General features: G+C 38.0%; 1 long non-coding RNA gene across 1 annotated transcript in view; it reads left to right on the forward strand.

Moving 5' to 3' along the window:
* Gm34609 overlaps positions 1–17028 on the forward strand; it is a 34680-nt gene extending 17652 nt beyond the window's left edge. The window contains exons 3-5 of the long non-coding RNA XR_380568.3: positions 509–601; positions 819–860; positions 16083–17028. This is a non-coding gene — a long non-coding RNA (predicted gene, 34609). The remainder of the gene's footprint in view (positions 1–508; positions 602–818; positions 861–16082) is intronic.
* Positions 17029–19804: the final 2776 nt, after the last annotated feature.

Genomic DNA, 19804 nt, shown 5'->3' on the forward strand with positions numbered 1-19804 from the left:
GGCAACAGAGTCTGAGACAGCTCCTGCTCCAATTGTTAGGGGACCCACACGAAGACTAAGCTGTACCTCTGCGACATGTGTCCTAGGTCCATCCCTTGTATGCCTTTTGATTGGTGATTCAGCGTCTGTGAGCCCCCGTGGACCTGGATTAGTTGATTCTGTAGGTCTTCTCGTGGTGTTCTTGACCCTTCTGGCTCTCGCAGTTCTACCACTCATTCTTCCGCGTCACTCCTCACGCTCTGCCTGTTTGGTTGTGGGTCTTCCCAACAACATGTCAAGTTCTGTTATATCACCGATGACATCTCGTTCTTACAAGGTTCCATATTCTTCACTGGACAAAGACATACCAGTCTCAATTTAAAAATTTATCCTATGCTATTTGAAGTAGTTCATTACTATGTGGCAATGTTATCAAGTTATCTTTTGTGTCAATTTTTTTTAAAAAGTCAAACATATAAGAATTAAGGGGAACAATAACTACTTTGAATCTCTTTCTGTTTACTTCCAGAGGTTTCTCTGCATAGGAGAAGTTTGCCCTTAAACCTGAATCAGAAATTCAATTTGGAGACAGCTAAGAACATTGTAATTTTGACAATATCATGTAAGTTGAAAAATAACAAAGCATGCTGACATTTACCAGCAAGTTAAACTTCAAATGTTATCTCTATGGGGGAAATCAGTCAACTTCAACCCAAATACCCACAGCTTGGCTGGCATTTGCTAAATGAAAGTTACTAATATGATTCAAAAAAAAAAACTCACATTTTTTGTTGTTAAGGTTGTTATCAACTGAAAATTTAAATTTTATTTTATTTCAGGGCTTGAGGAACTGTGGTGTAATCTGTTGTCTCTCACCTGACGTAAGTTTTAGGTGTGTGTGTGTATGTATGTGTGTGTGTGTGTGTGTGTGTGTGTGTGTGTGTGTGTTTGTGTCACAAAGTAGACTAAATGCCATTCTCAGAGAGACAACACTTAGGAGTCTAAAGTTTATTACAACTTGGGAAGAGATAGTCAAGATTATTGCTTAAGATTTTTCCAAAATATCCATAGATCACATCAAAATGGAATATATTCATCTGCCCCAATTTTGCAAAGAAACCAGGAGTCAACTTCAAAGGAGGAGCTTCAGGCAAGTATAGGTTGTATACAGTGCTCACTCTGACATGCCTATTCTTCCATCATGAAGAGTTTTGAGTGAGCTTGATCCCATGGCCATAACCATGCACATATCTGACGTATTAATTGCTGAATGTCATAGTTTGAATCTGGACTGCCCCGTGCATGTTCATTTTTTGAGCCCTTGGTTCCCGCTGTTTAGAGAGGTTCTGGGTGATTTGGGATGTGGGCCTGGGGTAGTGGAGAATGACCACTATGGACAACCCTTTTGAGGGTTATGCTGGCCTTGGATCTGGTCCTATTCTCTGCTCCCTGGCCATTGATTATTCCATAGACTTTGCCACATCTGCCACCTTCTTGGAGCTGTTCCAAAATGTATTTCCTACCACAACAGTTTAACCTTCTTCCTGATGAGGAGCTAAAGAGAAGTCTTGTCTATAAAGTTGTGTTTACATGGGTTAGCTTCCCTGCAACAAGAGGTCTATATGGAATCTCTGACATGCTGAGAATTCTTTTCCTTCACAAAACAATCTACCATGCCAGACTTGAAGTTCTTCCTTCCACGTCAAAAGCCTTGATTCTGCTCTGCCCCCTGGCCCCCCTTCTCCTCTCACACTTCCTCTTGTCTGTTTCCAATGCCTCTCCATGAGTCAGGGCATTTACACAACCCCCAAGGACAGAGCTTTCATCTGTCCACCCCAGGAAAGCTGATGCATATCATATTTCTATGAGTTTCAAGGTTATAAAATAATGCTACTCTTGCCTCACTTGCCAAGATTAAAACAAAATACAATTTTTTGTAAACACAGTTTATACGATTTTATTTAGCTACTTAAAAAAAAAAACCTCTAAAATATTCTCTTCTCTATTATTCACTGTATCTTGAAGGAAGGAATATTTCAGAAAATGTGAGCTCTGGAAAGTAGCAATTTAAGTGAAATTATATTTTCTTTCATGTTATAAACCAACATCATGCCATTTTGGTTTTGTAAAAATTTAAAAATGTTATGTTTACAAAATTACTAGCAAACATCAAACATTAAATAATGGAGAAGCTGACCAGATCTAGAACCCTATCAATGACCGTTTTCATGGAAAATAATCTTCTCTACATTTCAAGGGTCTTTTGGAGATTCTCAATGCAGTAATTCTTTTATTTTTATTTATCTTTTTATTTTAATCTCTTTTTTCCTCAGATTTTATTCCACCCCCAGTCCACCCTCTGACTGTCCCATATTTTCTCCCTACCCCCTGTCTCCACAGGAATATCCCCATCACCCACCCAACCAGACCTCTAAACTCCCTGGGGCCTCCAGTCTCTTGAGGGTTAAGTGAATCTTCTCTGTCTGAACCCAGACCTGGCAGTCCTCTGTACATATACACATGTATATGTACATGTGTACATATACATCCATCTACATGTGGCTAATATACATATCTGCACATGTATACATTTGCATATTATCTACAAGTCCTCTGCTGTATGTGTGTTGGGGGCCTCATATCAGCTGGTGTATGCAGCCTGGTTGATGGTCCAGTGTCTGAGAGATCTCAGGGGTCCAGGTTAATTGAGGAGAGCAGGTCTTCTTACAGGGCCGCCCTCCTCTTCAGCTTCTTCCAGCCTTTTCCTAATTCAAGCATGGGGGTCAGCAGCTTTTGTCCATTGGTTGGGTGCAAATATCTGCCTCTGAGTCTTTCAGCTGCTTGTTGGGTCTTCTGGAGTGTGGTCATGCTTTGTGAGTGCTCCATAGCCTCAGTTCTTTCAGAGGCTCTGAATGGCCCTGTGAAACTTAGCATGGTTATGATGACTTGACATGAGATTTTCCACCGTAATGTACGTACATATCTGCATAAATGTACTTATTCATGGGTGGCTATTGTATATATCTGTGTTTGTGTATATATAGGAACTCATCTGCTTGGGACTACTGTATATCTACATGTATATATGTGTACATGTGTACATGCAGGTCTGCATATGTACACATGTTTACATGTGCCTAATCTATGTATTTGTACATGTGTACTTATACACATGTACATATCTGCTCATGTGTACATATACATCAATCTATATGTGGATAGTAAAGGCATTGCACATGTATTTAGATAGATCTGCATATATTCACATATCTACATGTGCCTATTCTATGTATTTGAACATGTGTACATATACATCCATCTACATGTGGCTAATATACATATCTGCACATGTATACATTTGCATATTATCTACAAGTAGCCATTGTATATATCTGCACATGTGTACATATATGAACACCTGCTTGTGGCTTCTGTATACACCTCCACATGTGACATATACATATGTGTCTATATGTGACTCCTCTCTATAGATATTTAGTGTTTTAAAAACATGTCTTCTTCCCAAAGATACAGAAGATAAAGAAGTTATCACAGACAAGAGAACGAGCTGGAATGATGGAGTATCAAACAAGCGTGAGATTTAGTTTCAGCAAATCATGGATCATTCACAGATTATGCATTAAATTGTAAATGTTGAGTATTAACCATTTTTTTTGATGAAATCCAGCAGAAAAAAAACATAGTGACCTGTGAGCTTGAGAGAAGATGGACCCTGCCTCTCTTTAGCTTTAAAATTTATTTGTATCATTGGTTTGACCTTTGCCCAGTGTTTATTCTCTGACCTACTTGGGCCTTGTGACCTTAAGACCAAAACTCACTCTGTTAGAAACAAAAGAAATGGGCACTCAGCATCCAAGCACTTCATCCTGACAGGATTTGCTTAAGCAGGAGGGAGGCCAAGAGAATTTACTGCCAACTGGAAATAGGCCAGGAAGCCTCTCCAGTGTGCTAAATCCCGGTGTTAATTAAATTTTAAGTGATGAAATTGCATTAACTATTTAGAATGCAACAGTCCCAAATCAGTCCAATCCCCAGCAAACATTTCCGGATTTGTGACCTCAGTGACCCATTAGATTTAATAACATTTCAAACTTATTTTCTCTCCCACAAGTTCACAGAGATACTAGCTGGTAATGATCTAAATTGTATCAGATGACATCAGTACCCAGAGGAGGGAAAGTTCAGTGAAGGGCTGGGGAGAAATAATTAGTTGTAGATTAGCATAATCAGATGCTGCTTTTCAAATACTCACTTAGGAAGCACTACCTATGCAGAATACTGGCCACCACACAAATTGTGATTCCAGAGTTAGTTGACTGAAATACAGATGTTCATCTTTTGTGAAATACATTTATGAAGAGGGGCATTGACTCCAGTAGTCCTATAATAAATTATTTAAAATAGAATTCCAGGGCAAATAGCATCAGGAAGATGAAAACTTACTAATTACAAAGTAACTTGCCGAGACATGGGACCATCACAGTACCATGGGTGTGTGTATTCACATGTGCACACATGTGCATACTCATGCACATGTGTGTGTGTGTGTTTAAAGGAGTACAATGTCTACTTAAGCTATATCCAGCTTCCCAGTGTATGTCACCCTTATCTACCCACACATTGCTAATCCTGAAGAAACAGGTAGGTCCAGCTTATTTTAACCAACATTTACAAAGGAACAACTGGGCTTCAAGCACAGACAGTGAAATAAAGATACAACAGAAGATACCAACAGAGAGAAATGAGTGAAGAGTCTCAGAGCTTTGATGGCTTCTCCAGGAACACCACTGTCCCACTCTTCCTCATTTCCAGATCACAAGACATCCATTGAGAGTAACTTTTACTATTTCATTTTCTGTCTTTTCCATATCTTCAATGGAGTGATTTCAGGTTTCCAGGAACCCTTCCACAGAACAAAAGGACCTCACTGCATTGTTCTTCTACAGCTGCGTCTGAGTTGTCATAGATTCGAAAACCAATGTGCAGTTTGCTTCACACTGCAAGTTTGCTTAGAGAGATTTTCCAATCCTGGACCGGTCTATTGACAATGAACAAGTTGGAAAAAAATTTTACGGTAGTCAGAGAATTGTCTCACCTTGACTCAATTTCCTCTTCCTTATCACATGGCTATAGATAACTACACAGTACTATGAACCCTTGGGATTTACTCACTCTCCAACCTCTGCTTTTATTAAGATTATGATTGTGGTTTCTAGATGCCTAGATCACCTTAAAACAAATATTGACTGTTTTCACAGAAGAAGAAAAAAATAAAAGCAAGTGAGCAAAGCAAGTTTGGTTCCAAATAGCTAAATGTTTTCACACTTAGATAGTTAAGTGTCAAGTCTGTTCATACTGCTACTGAACTTGCTATTGTGTGCACTGTGGCCATCTGTCCCATTAATGGCTCTGCCATGGTCAGGCTGTCACTGTGGCTATCTGTCCTATGGCTGGCATGGCCATAGTCAGGGTGCTACTGTGGCTGTCTGTAGTTGGCGCTTCCATGTTTCTGGTGTGACTGTGCCTATCTGTGGCTGGTAATGCCACCAGGATTTTCTCTTCCTGCTTATGATTCCCAGTAGCCTAAACTTGACATTGGAATGTTTCCTCTTGCTTTCCCCAAGAGCTGTCCATCCTGCTTCATCTCAGATCATTGAGCTGCCATAACATTCCAACCCCACCAAAATACCTGATACTTCTGTGGGAAATTTCTATACAAAACATGCCAATAAGTATATCTGTGTCTTTTAAAGATGTTTGGTATAGACATGGCTTCACACATGGGTCTCCAAGTCAACCCCAGGCACTGAAGATACAATGTTTGTGTTGGTAAACTAAAGTGTTATATTCTCGAGTGCAAGTATGCTTGAACGAGAAGTTTTAGCTTCTAGTTATGAATACCATTTGCCCTATCTCTCACCCCCCTTATGGTTTTATTACCCTTTAATGGAACAAAATGGATTCTTTATGGTATTTTTTTCATATTAAAAAAGTACAAGTATGTGTGGATCCTTGGGAAGTATTAGAAGTTCAAAGGCTGGACCCAGCATAATATTATTGTTATTGTCCAGTCTTTCCTTCCTGCTAAGGGCCTTAAACAGTATAGCCCACATTTTCCACAAAAAGGTCTCATACACTCACAGGAATTGCTTCAGTTTTAAAAGGTTCATTGTCAAGGTCAGCTCTCCAAAAACATGTGTTGTACATTTGTAAGGAATTTTCTCAAGCAAGGATGTGTTCCACATGGAGATCAGTGGGTGGCACCTTTAAGCTGCAAGGGAACTCTGCATACTAAGGAAAGGAGAGTGCCCCTGAGTTTTTACCAGGAAGATGCAAGAGTGGATTTTGATTCCTCCTCAATTCAATTCATTAGGTTTAATAAATGTCCCAATAAGAACCTGGCAGGAGTAATCCTAGAGGTTTCCATTTGGTCTTGTTAAATTTAGTGAATAAATTACTGTATTACAGACTACCATACCTGGTGTTAATAAAGTTAAAAAATGATGTGCTTGTGCAATGATGTTCAGGTAGACACATGCACACACAAGCATGTGCATGCACACACACACACACACACACACACGCACGCACACATATGCACAACATATAAAATATATGCAATGTATGTGTATAATATATGATATATACACACACACATATATATGTGTGTGTGTATATATATATATATATATATATATATATATATATACACACACACATACATACATATACATATACATATATACAGGTTTTTCTTCATGAATTACCTACAATTACATTTTATGATTTTTTTTTATGATACTGGGGATTGAACCCAGGGCCTTGTACAAGCTATTCAAATGTTCCATCCCTGTCTTTTTCCTCAGTCCTCACTCTATTTGTATTTTGCAAGAGAATACACAACCAGTGTTCCTACTAATCATACAGAGAGCTTACCATTTGTGCTAACAGAAAGAAGAAAATTAATGCATTTCATCTCAGAGTGCTGAGCTCCTGTTCTCAAATAATGTTCTGCTTATGGATAAGACTTCAATCAATAACCACAATAGGAAATCAGTTTCTCAGCACGAACATTAGCACACTGTTGACAACATCTAAGCACCTTTTATCACAAAATCAGGATTGTATCTTGCAGAGGCATGCTAAGCTCCCACACAACAGAACATTTCACTAGGAAAGGCTTAGATGTGAGTTCTCTTAATTTTTGGTGTGCTCCAACTATTATGGCACAGATTTTTAAGATCTATTTACAGTATTTTAACTTGTAGTTTTAGATAGATTGATCATGTGTCTGTGTGTCCTAACAGGTCTAGTTAGCACATAGACCCTCTGCTGGGTAAACGTAACTCTGCATGTGTTTTCAACCTCCATGTTGGAGGGCAGGAACACAGAATAATCATTTTCATGATGTCCACATGGGAAATTATTCACAGAGGATTAGAATGATATGGACTCCACAGTGCTGGGCAGAGCATCATGTAGGGCTTACTATATGGTCCCCAGAATAGGAAACACACCTTCTTTAAAATTTCCTTTCAACTTATCTCTCCATTTCATCAAAATCATTTTTAAGTTTTATAAAACTCTAAACAATCTTTCAAAGCACACACTTCATTTCCCCAGGGTTTGAGACAGAAGTTGTCTCCAAATTTGACAAGGGGCAGGAGGAGTATAAGATAGTGAGAAAGACAAATGTCCATTTATGATATGAAACATCAACATTAGTTTGAGTCTTTAGTTTGAGGTTTATCTTTGTTAGAATGTTATCCAAAGTTTGAGCATATAGTATCCTCTTTTGGCTGTGAGTATCTTAGAGTCATCTTGCATGATATTGACCTCAGCACCTTAACTTGATGTTGGCAATGTGTCATGATCGAAACCAGTGTATTCGAAACCATATATGGATTCATGTCCTTTTAGAAGAACAGATCCTCTGGTGAATTTTTCTCTTTCCTTCTGCTCTCTTATAAACATGAGTTGATAACAGTTGTAGTAATCTGGTTGTTAGCCTTTTGCGGTGAGGATGAGAAGTGGAGAATGAGAAAAGTTTCTGAGTACTGCGGGGTGGTTTTCATCTTGGCATGTGAGAAAACAGCATACAATGTCACTAACTTTAGGGAGAATAGTGCGTCTAATCTGAAATCCCCAGTGGCTCACACAAAGTTGTGTCAGAGAGCTGTTCAGTTGTTGGTGAAACTAAAATCCAGGCTGAATTAATTAAAAGATCAAATAATAATAATCTTTTCACTCTCCTGTAAAGGCAGGAATTGGAAGACAATTTTAGGTTACATTTGGTACTGAAGAACATTTTAGTTAAACAAGCAAGAACATGTAGATAGAATCTTAATTGAATGTAATATATTCAATGAGGGAGGAAGAATGGCAAGCTGTTTTTTTTTCCATTCCTTCAGAATATGTGATATAAAGTCTGTACACATGCAGTTGTATTTTTGTATGTAGTACTAACAGCTTTTACAAATCTCATTTTCAGGTCTCTCACTATTAAATATTATTAACTAATAATTTCCTAATCAAATGTATCTCATATACCTGAAAATATGCCTCTTCTAGGGACACCTGTCTGGTATTCTTTACCTTAAATGAAACAATTTGCAATGAGTTTATATATATATATATATATATATATATATATATATATATATATATATGAGTGCAGGTACTCTTGGAGTCCAGAAGAGATCATTATACCCCCTGTAGCTGGAGTTGCAAGTGGTTGTGCACTACTGGAAATAGATGCTGGGACTTAACTCGTGTTCCCTACAAAAGCAGCATGTGCGCTTAACTACTGAGCCATTTCTCAATTTCTAAATACACACTTTTATCCAATTGCCAATTTTGCAGTTTACAAGACAGGCATGTTGTCCTGAATGTCATTTCCGAGTGCATTACCTACAACATCATATGGTGAGAATGGATGAAATGTGAAAAATTTATTTCACAGTGTTTCTTAGTTTTATGAGAAACTACTTGTAGTCTATTTCTAACACCATAAACATACAATTACATATTCAACACACTTATAAAAATATTTATTTGACAGTTTCATACATTGATACAATGAATTTTAGTCTGAAAATGCAATTATACTTTAAGAAATGTGTACATCACATAGTTAATTGGGAATGATGGATTTAGGCTGATGTTACTGAGACAGCCTGCTTGTTATATATATGTACTCTGAAAGTTTATTTTAAGAATCCATTGAGTAGAACTTAATCTTGATTATAAAATTTGCAAATTCAGCTATTTTCTGTATATCTAATGTGCCTTATAATTAAGGTAAGAGTAATATAAAATAATAATAGTATTCAGGATACTGGCAGATAAAGGATCAACTGTGGCTCTCAATGATTTTTACTTTGTTTTTTACGCATATCTTCACAGAAGAGTAACAATGTATCATGGCTTTTTTGATTTAGTTCATTAGTGGTATGGCCTTTTGAGAATGATTAGCGATTTCTCCGTGCAGAATTAGTTCATCTGACTTGTGCCATTAGTTCATAGTTTAGTTGGTCTCTTGTCTGGTTGATCAGTTGAGACTTCAACCCTGAGTTAATTACAGGGTGGCAGTGAGCACCCTTCTCTCATCCCATACCTTAATGAGAATGTCTTCAGCTTTTCTTTATTCAGGATGTGAGCTATGGTATATGCTGGCTACTACTGTGGCATGTACAGTATTTGTTAGGTTGAAACATGTTACTAACTTAGTGTGTTGAGAACTTTAATTGTAAAAGGAATTAGGAATGTTATACTTGACTACTTTTTTTTAAAACTGTTTTTCTTATATGGGTTAATTTTGACCTTCATTTATTGGTGGGATGCATCCCAGCTGGTATATGCTTCCCTCCATGTTGATTAACTTAAGTGTACTCCTCCATGTTCATGCTTCCTTGTGCATTCCTCTGTGTTAACACCCTGTGTGCATCCCTCTGTGTGACCGCCTCCATGTACATCCTCCTGTGTGCATCCCTCTGTGTGCACTGCTCTGTTTGTATCCCTTCCCCTGCACATCCATGTGAGAATGTCTGCATGAGTATCTGACAAATAAAAGACCATGGTACCTCAATGCAATTTAATAAAAATAATGACAATTTTGCTTAGGTGGAAGGAGAGATGCATGTGTCATGCCCCCCCCCACTCTCAATCAACAGGGAGAACACAATTTTGTACTTCAGAGAGACCATGGAAATGTGGCCAGGCCTCAGATATGAAATCCAGTATGGTGAAAATGGTTGGCTCATTAGGTAAATAATGATATTAATAAATTAGAAACTATTGTAAAGGATAGGAACCTATGAGTCTGTAATGGAAGAAATGGGCAACCCACAAGTCAAAGAAAAGCATTTCTTAAAAGGAAAATTAGAAACAATGAATAGAGAATGCAAAAGGGGACCAGTGCACAAGCAATGGACACTAGTGAGTGTGGTGATCAGTGCAAGTGAGCCATTTGGATTGTTTCATAACTAAGTGGTGTGTAGTATGTAGTTTCACGTCTTTGCCTAATGGCCTTTTATTAACTCCCCAGTGGCAGTGTATATGTTAAAAGCTGATTCCCAAGGCTGGAGAGATACTTATTGGTCAAGAGCGCCTGCTTATCTTCTACAAGACAAGAATTCAATTTCCAACACCCTTGTCAGTCAGCTCATAACAGCCTGTAACTTCAGCTCCAGACACACACACACACACACACACACACACACACACATGCTAGATGTCTTTCTCAACTGCTCTCTACCTTATTTTTGAGTCAGGATCTCACCAATTAGAAGATAGGGCATATGGCTACTCTAGCTACCCAGACTCCCCCAGGGAACCCCTGTCTGCCACTTTAGTGCTAAGATAACTGTGAAGGGCCTTCCACACCTGACTGTTTTTTTTTATTTGCAGGATAACCAGTTTTAACTAGTAGATATCTTTGTTGGAGGATTTCTATTTTGAAGATGCCAAGGCCTGGCCTCTCTTTAGACCTTTCTCACACTTAGCAAGATAATCTCGCTGACTGTTACATCTTGTGGTTTTAGTGACAAATACAAAAGTTAAACTGTGTTTTTAAAAGGATACATTGTGTTTTTGCCTCTTGGTGTTTAATCATCTAGGCAAAGAAACCAATATAAAGCCATTCACCTTAATTTTCAATTCATTAAGCCTCAGCTGAAGTCATAATAACTTTATAATATAGCAGACTGGAATCCTGTAACTACAACATTGTAGTGCTAAAATCACAGGGTATTGCTAATAGCAAAGAATGCCTGTTTCAACTTATGTTAAAGATACACGTTCATCTATTAACTTACTTCATTTAACCCATTAAACTTTAAGCATTTTTATGACCAAAAGAATCAATAATGTAATAAGGCTTAAAAATATGCCCTTATAAATCTCTGAAACTTGTGCTTCCATATAATCAGGAAAGTCTATGCTTTCAGAGGCAATTTATATTTTAACTATTCTAGTAGTTAAGGTTGCTTTGAGGAAAAGGTGTGTGTGTGTGTGTGCATGTATGATGTGAATGTATACTTGTGTGATGTGTGTGCACACATGTGTGATGTTTATGCATGCATGATGTTTTTGTGTGTATGCATGTGTGATGTGTATTTGCATGTGTGATGTGTGTGCATACATGTGTGATGTGTATGCATGTGATGTGAGTATACACGTATGATGTTTCTGTGTGTATGCATGTATGAATGTGTATGTATGTGTGTATGCATGTGTGATGTGTGTTTATGCATGTGTCTATATGCATGTGTCTGTATACGGATGTGCAAACCTGTGCATAGGGTCATGAGCATGTGTAGAAGTCAGAGGAGGATTTGGGGTGTCCTGTCACCTTCAACCTTATTCATTCCAGATATGATCTCTAGAAATCTGCTGCTCCAGGAGTGTTTAAACTGTCTGGTTGTCACCACAAGACAGCACATGTCTGAGGTCTTGGGACAGTGTCACATCTTCAGTTGATATTCTAGGATAAAGTCAGTCAAACTCTAATGTAAGGAAATAAAATAAGACAATTTCAACAGTTTAAGAGAGTGTGTATGTGTGTGCGCACGTGTGTGTGTGTGTGTGTGTGTGTGATGACGTATATAAATGTTCCTTGAAAGTACAGTTTCAAAATTATATATATTGAGGATTTTTTATATGAGTAATTTAAGTTTCATTGTTAGGAACAAAATTTTTTTTATCAGGGAGAATTGCTGTCTTTTAAGTATCTTTAATATTAACTTTCCTTTACAAAGATGAATATTACAACCTTTCATCTGAACTAAAGATAGATAGGGAAAAAGTGCAAATGAATGAAACACATTTAAATTGTTAAAATGAATTTGGAGCAAACGCTAATGAAAGGGCACGGCTACTTCATAGTCATTAGCTAACTATGGTAACATCCTAACTAATTTAGTGGTATTTGTTTCATTGATTTGTTTTTTTTTAACATATGTACAAAATCCCAAATGCAGACCTACTTAGGAAGTTTAATTCCCATTGGAGAGAATCTTATAGGTTCCTGACATGTCACCTGGATGAGGTGGCACTTAACTGTAATCACATCACTCAGGGAGCAGAGGCAGGAGAACTGCAACTTTCAGGGTGGGTCACACAATAAGTTTGAAGTCAGCCGGAACTACAAATAGAGAGACATAGCCTCAAAGAAACAAAGAGATAAACAAAACAAAAGATGCAGAGGTAATTACCCCCCTTTTTCGATAGGCCTTAGAAATTCACTAGTAAGTGCCATATATGGATTTTACTAAGCCATGTGTCCTCTGTAAAGGACCCTTTCAAGAAAAACTGCTTTTATTATTTACGTTACTTATACTGCAAATGCTTGGTTATCACATAACAACCATAGCAACTCAGAAGGGATTTTTTTAAAGTGTCAATTTAAGCAGTTCTCTTTAAAGGTTCTTGTCAGGATGTGTTTTTAAGCTCAGTGAAATATGTAGAGACATTATTAGGTTAAGATGTGGTTTTAAATTGAGCATTAAATTATATACTGATTGGATAAACTTAGACCTTTTCAACTATCTTAACTAACAAGGGGACCACAGTCAATTAATGTTGAAACGTTGAGAGGAGATGTTAAAATTGAATAGGGAAGTCTGAGGAAAGCAGGTTCTCCTTCCAGTATCTTCTGAGCACACAATCAATATAACACTCCATAAAGATTTGAAATGTAAAGTACATACGCTGCCTGAGATAGAAAAACCTGTTGTCTTATCCTGGGTGCCCCGCCTTACCTTGAATAAACATTAATAGACTTATGTCAACACATTAAGCATACATGCAGATATACACAGATTGTAGAGGTATAAGGTATACGTATATACATACATTATATATATGTATATATATATATATATATATATGTGTGTGTGTGTGTGTGTGTGTGTGTGTGTGTGTGTGTGTGTGTGTGTATGTATATATATATGTATGCTAGTGCCCAGTGACACCTCTGAGGGAAAGATCTCATATGGTCCCTCTGCATCAGAGCAGCCCCAATATAACCTGCAATTGCTCTGAATGTGTCTCTGTAAGGTTTGCAGTTTCATTCTTTCCAGAGGTCAATCATGCTTCTAAATTTGATATTAAAATTTGAGTGTTACAACCTGTCTATCTTGTGGCAGCATGGGCAAGAATGAGATGCTCATTCCCACCCTTGCTCCTTGCCACATATGGCAGAGAGGAGAGTTGGAGAGTTGGCCCTGGGGTCATGAAAGTGGGAGAACTGGCCATGTCCCTCACAGGCTGTGAGGCGACCCTGGGGCAAAAGGACCATGTACCTCCTCTGGGTAGCAGGGTAGCTGGCCCTGGTTGCAGAGTTACTAGCAAGCCATCCCCAAGTACAGGAGCCAGTGGACTGACCAGCTCAAATACCAGATCCATGGCTTTGAGGTGGTCTACTCCAACATCTACTCCATCAATGAACTGCTGGAGTGCATGAAGTGGCTGGACTTTCAAATCCAAAACTACAGGATTTCCATGACACAGGGCAACAGCAGGATATCCAAGAGGAGTCCCAGTGAAGATCCAATATTGAAAGAGTAGCAGAAACCAGAGGCCTCATACCAGACCAACTAGTCATTGCAATGGCCATTTGCGAGCAAAGAGGTGTGGTCAAAAGGGCATTCTGTGGGAGACACTGTGACACACTACACCATCTACAATAAGATTTTTTTCTTTGTTGTGGGGGGAAATTGAAAGGGTGAAGGGTAGGTATGAGGGGAGAGGGGGCATGAGAGGGAATGGGGTGCATGATGTGAGATTACAGAGAATCAATGAAGAGTTAAAAAAAAGAAAGAAAAAAAAGGAATTGAATCTCAGCTTAAAGTCATTGGCTCGCTTCTGTAGAGTCCATCCCCACAGAATTATTTACTACTGATCCTTAAACGTATTGTTTATTGTGTACTACACTCCAATTCAATTTTCTTTTTGCCTAGACTCCTCGACTTTTACCACACCTGAAATTAACTATCACTGACACATTTCGTTCATTCTGTTTATTTTTCTCTGTCATGTTTTCATCTCACTGCCGAACAATAGATGAATTGCCTCCCACAGTTTTTATTTGGGCGTATCATAGAATTTCTGCTGAAGTAGTTTTGTCCATGTTGTTTGGACATGTTGTCTTCTAGGTGGATCCATGTGTGAAGAAAGTAACGCCAGTGCTTTTAAGGGGCTGTACCAGTGCACACACAGGAACATCCATTAAAGTGAAATTTCCATGGAAAATCCAACATTGGGTAACAATACCATTAAGTTAAAAGAGAAAAAAAGAAAGAGAAGGGTGTAAGAAAAATCAGTTTATTGATTGATGACAGAAAAGTGTTAGTGAGAAACTTCACGTGACCCAAACAAGCATGAATGACCTCAGTCTTAGAATATGATGAACACACTGAAACCCACAATGATTGAGATAAAATATTCATAATAAATGTAATTAAAAATTACAGTCATAGAAAAGTAGACTAAGATATATCTGATAATTTTGAGAAATTAAGTGACAGACTCATTCTTTTATTTTTTATTTTTTAAACATTTATTATTTAATGTATGTGAGTACACTGCCGCTGTCTTCAGACACACCTGAAGAGGGCATCAGATTCCAATAGAGACGGTTGTGAGCCACCTTGTGGTTGCTGGGAATTGAACTCATGACCTCTGGAAGAACAGTCAGGGCTTTTAACTGCTGAGCCATCCCTCCAGCCCAACAGACTCATTCTTGATCATAGTATGTAGAAAATAATATAGCACAAAACTTTTAGTACATCTGAGACCAAAGAAGACAAGCTCAGTATTCATAATCTCTCATCAAGAAAAATAAAATATTGCCTAGGATGGAGATAAACTAGGAATTATGTTTAAAAAACCAACAAAACAACCGCAGAGTGCCTTTGGCCGCTACCTAAATTTTGTGAAGCAAATGACTGTAGATATCTCCACTGAGATACATACATACATCTTCATGTGCACATGATACATATGTTCATTCACCCCTTTACATACAGTTAAATGTTTAGGTCATTGTGTCATGCAAGTGTTATATTTAAAATAATTTAGATGTGAAATTTCGAAAGCCTCTCCACCATCCATAGTAGGATTAGTGTAGTGTTCTGAAAGTAATGAATTTAAACATGGTGTATTTGTGGAAATCAAAGGACAAATGTGAGTTGTTCAGATTAGGTATTTGGCAGAATAAAATGGACATATCAAAAGACATTTTAAAGGATGGAAAAGTCAGGGTGGTTTTCAGTAGAGTTAAAGACAAAACAAACTGCATGGGTGTTGGATAATGCAGCAAACGGGAACGGGTGCATCCTTGGTTAGGCAGAGGAGTCTTTTACTTTGCCTTGACGACATTCAATTTACCCGTTTATGTTGAGGTTATGCTACGCGATTTGAATTACGACACCAAAATGATAGGGAATTGACTTTTACAATTTTACAAACTATATTGTACACACCATTCATTTTACAGTCACAAAAGGAAAAGGTTGACAGAGAAACTGGAGGAGATGTCTTTGAAAACATATGTACTCACGTTTTTTTTTTAACCTTCCCAGAATCACGCTGATCTTCGCGCGGAAGTGGAAGCTCAACGCTTTTGTGAAAACTCGAGTGGAAAAGTGTTTCTGTGTCACAAATTCAATGAGATGTCAAGTCTGCACTCGACAAGTGAAAGTGAAAACGAGAGACTCATGAGAATGTAAAGATTCAGGAGGCCAAGCGCTGAGCCTAGAATGGATTGCGCAGCATACTGGTGCACAGCAGAGCAGGATACGCAAAGCACTTTTTTCTTTTTTTTCTTGTTGGAGAATCACTTACACGTAATGTTCTTCATCAAAACCACTTGCTCTGCTTCCTGTTCCATTCCTTTTCTCTCCACCTCCTTCACGTTTCCCTTTCAACTTCTGGGAGAAAACTTTTTAAGCCTACCGGATCCACTTAGTACTTCTAAATAGGCTTAGGTCCATCTGCTGGAGCATGGGTGACCACGTGCTCTCGGGAAAACTGACTCTTGGATCCCCAATGCCACCGATCATGCAAGAACTACAACAGAAGACACTGCCCGAATCCTACTATGGATGGTGGAAAGGCTTTTGAAGTTTCATATCTAAGTCATTTTCAATATAACAGTGCATAGCACAATGACCTAAATGTCCAACTGTGTGTAAAGGGTGAATGAACATATGTATTATATGTGTACATGAAGATGTATGTATGTATGTATGTATGTATGTATGTATGTTACTTCTATGTAACCCTACTTGACTTAATCTTAATTCGTACGTGAAACTATCTTCAAACGTTGAAGATATTATGGCTCCTCCTATTGCAAGGTATGAGTGTTGGATAACACAGGTCTAAAGATGCATGCCACCACACCTGACTTTTAAATATTACTATTAGGTGAACATGCAAAAAAATAATCTTCAGAGGTTATATAAAATGTTTAAAGGCTGTTTAACTGCAGACAAGAACTTGGAAGAGTCTTATAGAAAAGAACCCTACACAAGTGGAACAATGTGTTACATTAGACGAATAGAAATTCATTTTAAAGATGATTATCAAAACGAAAAGAATCACATGATTATGTAAAGCTGGATATTGATATCCTCATTAAAATCTGCTGTTCGCATGTAGTGGATATTTTTTATCTGAAGCTAAAGCTTGCCCTTGTGCATTGAAAGACATGCCAAAAATAAGGTCCATTGGGGTATTGTTGTAATCCACAAGAGCTGAATAATAGAATAATGTTAAGTAAAAAGAAATTTCAAAGGCACAGAGCAATGGGTTTTGATGACTAATTTACATAGTGAAAATGTGTTGTATAATGTTCACTACATAAACTCAGAGCATATTCCAAACTTTGTCGCCTCTGGGTATACATGGAACAGAAATTGGTTAGTGGGAAAGAAATATTGTCAAAATTGATCAACTCACATGAATATTTCTTAAATTATTTACAATGATGTGCTCATGTATATCCTTTGTAAATTTCCAAGGGGAATCTTGCATTTTAAAAACAAAATGTAGCTTTAAATCTATGGGCTCAGGAAGGGAGCTTTTTATACTCATTCTAGCAAGTGGTAGTTGAATGCCCACGTGTTTCTTCTATGAGGTTCAAGGCTTTTGGATTTAAGGTAGGAAAAAATGTCTTAGAGGTAAGTTTATTAAATTTTTTGAATTATTCCACTGTTGAAAACAGAACATGAAGTCAGCTGTAAATATAAATGAAAAAAATTAAACAAAACATAAATGAAGAAAATCTTTTTCAGCAATGGTCTTGGTGAATGACGTGAGGTTCATTGGCAGACTCACACCCAAGTTAACTTGAACCCATAGTTTACTACAATCCATTTTTACCAAAATGTTTCTTATTTTGCATAATAAGCTGCATGCACCCACCTTATTAATTTTCTTTTGTAATTTTTTACATTTTTAACTTCTCTCTCTTTGTGTAGCCCCCAAATGGTCATCAGTTACAGAAACACAGTGTAAGCATTGAGTTTTACTATTCTTTAATGACTCTATATGACTATGAATCTACATGATTCTCATTCTTTAATGAATCTACATGCAAATCGAGACTCTACAATCAACTCCTCCTTTGAATGTTCACACTCTCTGTCACAGATACGTATGCATATTTCCATCTTTGCCACTAGAATCTATGTCCTTCAGGATAGAGGTTACAACTTAACTCATTTAAATCACTATAGGAAAGGATCTTCTGCATGAGAGACACACTGGGGTGCCCTGAGTATAGCTATAAGCTATCATTTCACTTTGTTCTGTAGCACAGATTTCAAAAAGACGGTGCTGACAAGCCATAGATTTGTGATATTTCTTAATGCCACATTGTCACAGATAAAATGAGAGCTGTGATCATTCCTTAGGCTGTAACTGTTGAGGCATACTAAAATCGTCTTTCAATGCCTGATCGCCAGTGGAATACCAAGAGTGATTAATTGAGACTGTCTGTAAAAACACCAAGTTAACAGTGCAGCAATAGCTTCCCTTAACTGATTAGTATTCTTTTTCACTCCGTTTGCTCTTTAATACCTCTATCCTTATTTTCTCACATTTTCATAACCCCATTAAGCTGCTCTATGGTTCAAACTTACTATAATGTTTATAAAGCTTTACAGGATTCAAGTTGTGTGCTGGATCTTCTAGTGTATGCAGAAAGAAGTGTTAATCAAATGTCGGAAAGAAATCCCTCTTAAGAATAAGGAGTAGGCCAAACACTGACTGGAACTCCAGGTCTGCGCGCCAAATCTTCCCATAGGCGTGGGAACATGCGCTGGTAAGTGCTTCCCAGAGCTGCTGTGAAGATTCAGAGGGTAAAGAGTGTACATACACCATGACCCAGAACAGAGCAAGGGCCACCTAAATACAAGTTCTTGAGTCTCCAGGAGCCGGAGTTTACTGAAGGAAGAAGACCCTGCTGTCCTCATCTCTGAGATCCTTAGGAGGAAGTTTGCCCTGAAGGAAGAAGAAAGACATCAGTAGAAAAGGAAACTGACAGCACTGACTGCAAAGTGTCTCTTGCTCCTGAACTCCTTCAATAGCTGCCTTCCTGTCTGTCTTTGAGAGTGCTGACTAGGGCTTGGGCTGGAAAAAGCTGGGTTTGCAGTCAGTGTTTGGCCTTTAAAACCAAGCTATCTGATCTGGACTCATCTCTTAACTTCAATGCGTATATTTCTTACACAGCTACAAAATATGGGTAAAATCAAGCCCTATTAATTAGTTGGAGTTCTGATCTTATCTCAAAAGGGTCTTCAGTAAATGACTGGTGGCTCAGCCATTCTGATCCTTACTAATCCTGGAGACATGACATCCTGGAGATAGTTTATCACCATCTTCCCTTAAGTGAGCTGTTTGGTTGTGGGTTTTCTCCCACCCTTAAAAGATCAAAATCATAGCAAAACATCTACATTATAAGGAACTGTGGGAACAAATTGAACTCTAGAGTAGGTGCACATTTATATAGAAGAGTATCCTGGATGCTCTGGAAATAGTTGTCTGAAGCTGTTAACTTGTACACTTGTCTCCTGAAGGTGTAATTTAACTGGTCGTTGAAGAAATACATGAAGGTCAAAGATTAACTTCAAATCTTAAAGTTAAAAAAAAAAAAGAATAAGAAGTAGGGCCTCCATTGTCTGGCCCTGGAAAGACTCTACTTGCCTTCCTGAGGATGCCTGCAGGGCTCCAGAATAATTCACATTAAACCCATCTTAACCAATGCTCTGTCTGCAAGGTCTACCTGTGGTACAGCCAG

This window comes from Mus musculus, chromosome 10 (assembly GCF_000001635.26).
Source record: "Mus musculus strain C57BL/6J chromosome 10, GRCm38.p6 C57BL/6J".
Taxonomy (NCBI): Eukaryota; Metazoa; Chordata; class Mammalia; order Rodentia; family Muridae; genus Mus; species Mus musculus.